Below are 7,817 nucleotides of genomic sequence, written 5' to 3' on the forward strand. Positions count from 1 at the left end.
ATTCAGGCATATCTAAAAATTGGGGAGTTAGCCATTGTTTTCCGAGCTTAACATGTAAAGGATGGAAAAAGGCACGCTGTTCTGCTTTCCCTGTGGCATTCACAATGTTTACTGTATCATGGCTCCATTTTCTTGGAAAAGTATTTCACAGAGTAAGTTGCCCCAGTATCTATGAGAAAATCTATTTTCCTTTTTCCCAGCTAGCTCTGCTGTAGCCAGGGGTTCTGCTGGGGAGGTTTGCCCCGGTCCCCTTCAGGACTTAGTTCAGGGGAACTGAGGGGGAAAGGGAGTGTCTTGATTGTATCGTGCCTCCTCCAGAACTTCGGGACTGATAGGAATAGGAGCCCGAAAAGGGTCCTTCAGTTTCTGACAATCCCATTTCCAATGTCCCAGTTCTTTCCAGTAGGCACACTGAGGATCTCCTAAGGTATTGCTGGTATTTTGTGCTGGAGGGGCCCCGCCTCTCCCCCAGAGTATTGCCTTGCCGTCCTCCCCTGAAGTTACTGTTTGCTGAGGCTCCCTGCAGTGCAGCTCTCAGGTTACCCGTCTCTTTCCCTGTCTCTCCGTGCCTGTCTCCTCCGCTCTCTTTCGTTTTCTCGTTGCTCTTCTTTCATTTCCTTCTCTTGCTCTCTGCTATCAAAAACCGCCCATGCAACCTCCAACATCTTTCATTAATTCCAAATCATGCTCCTCATCACGCTCGCACTTCAAACACCATTGCCCCGTACTACAAGCAGAGCAACACCTTCACAGCCTCCCGCTGCCTTTTCCTGCTTTTCTAATGCTGATGCCAGGGGGGCTTGCAGGGTAAACCCACAGTCCTTCAGCCCCTCCGGATGATTTCGCAAGGTGAAAAACAAATCAACATAAGGTACCTCATCCCATTTCTTCTCCCTTCTACACAACAGCATCAAGTGTAGCATTGTATTACATTCCAAATTCTTCTTCTTGGGCCATTTTTCCTGATCGTCCAAGTTCTACATCGGCCACCAGTGAGTAGAACACTCAATTAGTTGCCTTTTTATAAGAGGGTCCCCTCCTATTTGTTTCCAAAGTTTTAAAATACATCTAGGGGAGATTTCTTTAATATCCCCCCCATCCACCGAAGGTTTGTTACCCATCGTAACACAAATACAACAGAAACCCCAAAACAAAAATTGACAAGTGACAGAAGTGAGAAAAGTGACGAAAGCAACACAAAACAATAAAACACAAGTTCTTGATTGATCAATACCGTTCTTAAATCGCAGTCCAATAGCCCCCCAGGTAGCTCACGCCACGGCTTACTTGAAGGCTAAGGGGGCCTCTAACCCAAAGCTGAAAGCACAATTCAAAGGAAGAGAAATGCCTTTTACCTGTCCCAGGGAACGTGCTCAGACCCTTCAGGATGGAAGGGTCTCCCCGAGAATCCCTCGGGGCCGGCTGGAGGTCCTATGAGCCCACGGATCCGTCGAGATTCAAAAGCCTTGTGCCATCTGGGTCGCCAAAACTGTCACCGAAATTCGGGACGCCAAGAAAACTCCTTAACAGCGATTGAGCATGAAGAAGCAGGCATTTCCTCTGCTTGCAGCGCTGGGTGTCAGGAGGAGAGTTCCTCACCTCAGGCACACCTAACGCTGCTTCTCTTGTCCTCTTTATACACGAGTGTTACAAAGAGGACAAGGCGGTACACTCCCCGTTCCAAGAATTGGTTCCTATTTCTTCGCCTAGTCTGCAAACTAGAAGGCCTGCTCAGTTCCTTTCTCCGCCTCTGTCTTTGGCGTAGGTGCTGTAATTGGGGTAGGGGGCTCCTGAGTAGTGACTGTCCTTCAGGGCTCTTTCGGTAAGGATTGCTGTGGATGGCCTCTTTGTTTCGGGATCCACAGCTCTGTGTTGGTAATTGTTCGCTCTGTGCCTCAGGAAGATCAGGACGCTGCTGGAGGCAAGGAGTGTCCTCCCTTTCCGCCAAGTCTGTCCATAAGGACCTTGCAGTGTCTTGTAGCTGCTCCTTTGTCTCATGATGCGTAGCAGGGGCTCATTCTAAGAGCCGTTGGTCTTCTACCGAAAGGAATAATGCATAGTTCCTTATCACCTCTCAGCAGGCCTTCCTTAGCGGCCTATCTTTTCTGCTACAGGCTGAGGGGACAGGTAGCGGGGCAGGCAGAGGGGTGAGGGGCGGGGGGCAGGTAGCGGGGGGTACCCGGGGGCAGGCGGCTGCTGCGGCCTCTGGAGCCCCGTCCGAGGGGGGTTGCTGCTGGCGTGGGCTGGCGGCACGGCGGTGAGCGCTGGCAGCTGGCTGCTTTTGGGGGGTTCAGTGCTGCTGGTGGAGGGGTGAGGAGGAATCCCCTCAAGGTTTTGGTCTGCTACGGTAAGTGACAGCCCAGGGGAGAAGGAAGAGAACAAAGTTCCCGGCCTCTGGGAAATCCTCGGTTTCTGGGCTCGTGTCTGATGCCTGTGAAAAGCGGATCCCAGAGGACTGCAGGTAGCAGCAGGGGGGTGTCTTCTGTGTTTCTCAGTCACTAAGTCTCACAAAGCACCCTTGTTGAAGCTCCTGCATCTTTCCTAGTGTCACCGAAATCCGGGAAGAAACCTCGTCACACCAACGTAGTGTTAAAAGGCAGGCATTCTTTATTGCAGCGCTGGATGCACGGGGGATAGTTCCACCCAACGTGCATGCCTAGCCTACGAACATGCACATATTTATATTCTCAGTACACACATGGTTACAATTACATCACATAGTTACCTAGTTACTTCATTAGGATTGGTGTAAAACTTTCTGGCTTTGCTTTTAAAGCTACAGACTTAAAGCAATTCAGAGAGCATGCCCAGTGAGGGGTGGTCGTACCTTGGAGGTGGGGAGCTTTTAGCATGGAGGTGTGTTTTGGTATTATCATGAGATTAGAATGAACAAAGTTCACTCAAAGGACATGATTTTGACAGAAAATGAAATATTACTTGGCTCATGTACCAACCAGGCAGTTTATCAGCTCCATGGTACGTAGCAAGCTCTCAGGTTCTCATTCCTCAAATGTTTGTCTCATTCCTTACTACTGCTAATAATCTCATCCCCTTGATCCCATCACCATGGTTAAAAAGTTAAACCCATCGGTTCCACTAGGAGAGGACAGGTAATCACAAGCGCGCTGCTGCCTGCAGCATGGTGCACCCTGAATTGTGCAGTTGGTTCAGAACCGCCTCCGTTGTTCCGAGTCAAACATCAGCCACGTGACAGCAGTCTGAAAAAGGACTTTCAGTGGAATCCAGATGTCAGGCCGGCGTTGAAGCTCTGGCTCAGGGCTGTTGTCATCCATGTGGTGCCTAATGCCTGCAAGCAAGGGCTGTGTTTAGCTGCGAGCTCTCTGGAGATGATTCCCGCCTTGAAACGGAGCTTTTTAGCTCCAGAGCTCTGCACGTCTCGGGTCTGTGCACAATCGAGACCCGTACGATACGGCGAAGGTTTCACAAGGCCTTTTTGCTTTCAGAGGCTCGCACGGCACAAGTGTTTTCTGCCTTTCCTTAGAAGAGAACTCAGAGAAACGGGGAGTTCCCGTACGGCAGTCTAAACTGTTAGTTTGGGTCCGCAGATGCAATGCAGCTTGGTGGGCACGTGGCGTCCAGGCAGGGTCAAACCCCCCCCCTTCCTGAAGAGCCTGTAGCCTCCATCCCAGCAGTCCTGGTGTGGGACTCGTTCCACCAAGTCTGACCAATCCCCGGGGTATCACAGCTCTTGGGAATGGAGCAAGGCTTCCAGCCAAAGGCACGGGCAAGCACAGCACCTGAGGGCTGCCTGTAGGAGCCAGGGGGCACCCCAGCCCCCCTTAACCCTTTCCCTGCCCATGATGAGCTGGGGAAGCTGTTGGGGGCAGGGTGGAACACGGGGAGTCCCCACATTCCCTCCTGGGAGACAACAGAGAGAGTCCTTAGCAGCCAACGGTCACAAGGGACCATGGCGCTGCCACCACTGCAGCTCCCAGCGTGCGGCTCCTGGGCCCCCCCAGCACCCCGGTTCCTGCAGCCTTGTGTCCATCCTGAAACCTTCTCCCCCCGAGGTAGGGACTGACCCCGACCCCTGCAGCCCAGGGACGCTTGTGGGGACAAGAGCGGAGCTGACCGCTGGCCATCGCTCCTGTCTCTCCTCCAGGCTCAGCCACCCTGTGCCGACTGCCCCAGCAGCAGCAGCAGCAGCAGCAGCAGCAGCCCTTCCCCGCAGCCTGGGCACCCTCCGTGGGGGGGGCACCTCAGGGCCCCCAGGTACCACAGGCAGGTACGGCACCCCTGACTGCTCTGGCACCCCGGCACCTTCAGCAACCTTCAGCATCCCCGGCCCCCGGGCACTGCCAGCATCCCCACCGGCCCGGGCCCCATGGCACTTTTGGCACAGGGCTTCAGCAAGCCCAGGCAAGCGTCCCTGCCCTCGCCTGGGCAAATCCAAGTCCCAGAGAATTTCCCAAATACTTGGGGCCATCTCTCCCGTTTCACCTCCTGTGAGCGAGTCTCTTCCCCGATTTGCAACCCCATCCTGCCGGCACAGCAGCTCACCCCGCGGGGAGCGCCCCGGCCACAAGCTCCCCACGTGCCCGCCACACAGCTGGGGGACGTCGGCTATGGAGGGTCCCCCGGCCCAGCACGCCTCCCTCTCACCCATGCAGGGCAGCGGATGGCTCCGTGCAGCTACTTGCTTGACCCTCGGCTCTTCTGCATCCCGTGGACAAGCAGCAACCCGCCTCCACCGCTCACCTCCGAGCGTGGCTGCCACCGGGGCTGTGGAACCCCCTCGGCCTGGGCAGCCCCTGGCACCCCCCGCGGCCAACCAAGAGACCTCGCACCCCGGAACCATCAGGGGAGAGCAGTGGCCCCAGTCCCCCCAGTGCTGCCGCCATGCTTCGCCGGCTACCAGCATGTGGAGCGGCAGTTTGCGCAGCTCAGCATCTCCGACACGGCAACCCCCATGGGGACAGCCCTGGGCAGCAACAGCCTCGCGGGCAGTGACGTCCTCCTCAGCCACAGCGCTGCCCCCCACCTCCAAGCCGCTGAGCACCCAGCAGGTGACCCTGTCCTGCCCCAGGAGATGCTTCTGGGTTGCTCCCTGGTCAGCCAGGAGGGTCCCAGCAGTGCCCACATGCCTGGGGACCCTGGTGGCACCGGCGGAGCCATCCCCCGCTCTGACATCGCCTTGCTCTCGCTGCCTGTGGAACTGGTCAGCCCTGACTACAGCGTTCCGGAGAGCACCACTGCCGTCCTGAGCCTGGAGCAACTGGCCACCATCGGGATGGGGCCCCAGGAGGCGTGGTGGGATGTGGGGAGAGTTCCTGGGGTGGGAGGGTGGGATTAGACCCACAGCAGGGATGACATGGAGAGCTGAGGGGGTGGGGGGTAAGGTACACGGGTGAGGGGTGTTGGTGTATTTTGCGGGGGGGGGGGGGGGGGGGGAGGGGAGGGATGATGGGGTGGAGTTCTATTATAACAGCTTTCATTAAATGCCATTTCTCCAGAACGGCTCGGTGCCTGTGTGTGACGGGGAGGGAGCTCAGGGGCCACTGGGAAACAGCACCCAAGAGGTGCAAAAGCCACACCGAGCCCCAAATCAGAGCCCCCCCCCGCCCCCCCCCCCCCCCCGGGCTGAGTCAGCGCCAGCGGGGCAGGCAATGGCAAGGGGTGGCTGCCCTGTCCCCTTCTCTGGGGGAAGCAGACCTTTGGCAGATGGGTCCCTGAAACACTCCCGGACACGGCCCCATGCAGAAAGCAGGAATGAGCCCCTGGGGCAAAGGCAGACCTTGGGTGCTGTGGGGGTACACGGACACACATGACAAAAAGGGCTGCAGTGCCTTCGTCTTGAACACGACCAGGGGCCCCTCCAATGGGGACAGGGCTTCTTGCAAAGCCCTTCCAAGCCTCAAGACAATCATGCCCTTCCTCGAGGTTCACCACGCTCAGCTCTGCCTTCTTTTTGGATGCCTAAAGGAGCCTGCAGCCCCAGGGTTAGTAGGGCTGTGAATGGGGCCATGCTTGAGGTTTCTGCAAAGAAACACCATTTGGGGCTGGCACCTTCCATCTGGGAGCAGGGCCCGGACGTTTTCCCTTTGGAAGCTGGAAGCTGGAAGCTGGCCCGACAGATGGTAATGTAACCATAGGATAGGGGCCGTGAAACAGAAACTGTAGAATCAGGTTGAGAGAATTAGTTTGTAACCAAGGTAATAGGTCATGAAGCTAACTGACCATGGCAAGGTACAATGCTGCTCTGTTCCATGTACAGTCCCTACCAAACCCTTCTTAAATCGCAGTCCAATAGCCCCCCAGGTAGCTCACGCCACGGCTTACTTGAAGGCTAAGGGGGCCTCTAACCCAAAGCTGAAAGCACAATTCAAAGGAAGAGAAATGCCTTTTACCTGTCCCAGGGAACGTGCTCAGACCCTTCAGGATGGAAGGGTCTCCCCGAGAATCCCTCGGGGCCGGCTGGAGGTCCTATGAGCCCACGGATCCGTCGAGATTCAAAAGCCTTGTGCCATCTGGGTCGCCAAAACTGTCACCGAAATTCGGGACGCCAAGAAAACTCCTTAACAGCGATTGAGCATGAAGAAGCAGGCATTTCCTCTGCTTGCAGCGCTGGGTGTCAGGAGGAGAGTTCCTCACCTCAGGCACACCTAACGCTGCTTCTCTTGTCCTAGTTATACACGAGTGTTACAAAGAGGACAAGGCGGTACACTCCCCGTTCCAAGAATTGGTTCCTATTTCTTCGCCTAGTCTGCAAACTAGAAGGCCTGCTCAGTTCCTTTCTCCGCCTCTGTCTTTGGCGTAGGTGCTGTAATTGGGGTAGGGGGCTCCTGAGTAGTGACTGTCCTTCAGGGCTCTTTCGGTAAGGATTGCTGTGGATGGCCTCTTTGTTTCGGGATCCACAGCTCTGTGTTGGTAATTGTTCGCTCTGTGCCTCAGGAAGATCAGGACGCTGCTGGAGGCAAGGAGTGTCCTCCCTTTCCTGCCAAGTCTGTCCATAAGGACCTTGCAGTGTCTTGTAGCTGCTCCTTTGTCTCATGATGCGTAGCAGGGGCTCATTCTAAGAGCCGTTGGTCTTCTACCGAAAGGAATAATGCATAGTTCCTTATCACCTCTCAGCAGGCCTTCCTTAGCGGCCTATCTTTTCTGCTACAGGCTGAGGGGACAGGTAGCGGGGCAGGCAGAGGGGTGAGGGGCGGGGGGCAGGTAGCGGGGGGTACCCGGGGGCAGGCGGCTGCTGCGGCCTCTGGAGCCCCGTCCGAGGGGGGTTGCTGCTGGCGTGGGCTGGCGGCACGGCGGTGAGCGCTGGCAGCTGGCTGCTTTTGGGGGGTTCAGTGCTGCTGGTGGAGGGGTGAGGAGGAATCCCCTCAAGGTTTTGGTCTGCTACGGTAAGTGACAGCCCAGGGGAGAAGGAAGAGAACAAAGTTCCCGGCCTCTGGGAAATCCTCGGTTTCTGGGCTCGTGTCTGATGCCTGTGAAAAGCGGATCCAAGAGGACTGCAGGTAGCAGCAGGGGGGTGTCTTCTGTGTTTCTCAGTCACTAAGTCTCACAAAGCACCCTTGTTGAAGCTCCTGCATCTTTCCTAGTGTCACCGAAATCCGGGAAGAAACCTCGTAACACCAACGTAGTGTTAAAAGGCAGGCATTCTTTATTGCAGCGCTGGATGCACGGGGGATAGTTCCACCCAACGTGCATGCCTAGCCTACGAACATGCACATATTTATATTCTCAGTACACACATGGTTACAATTACATCACATAGTTACCTAGTTACTTCATTAGGATTGGTGTAAAACTTTCTGGCTTTGCTTTTAAAGCTACAGACTTAAAGCAATTCAGAGAGC

This window comes from Balearica regulorum, chromosome 23 (assembly GCF_011004875.1).
Source record: "Balearica regulorum gibbericeps isolate bBalReg1 chromosome 23, bBalReg1.pri, whole genome shotgun sequence".
Taxonomy (NCBI): Eukaryota; Metazoa; Chordata; class Aves; order Gruiformes; family Gruidae; genus Balearica; species Balearica regulorum.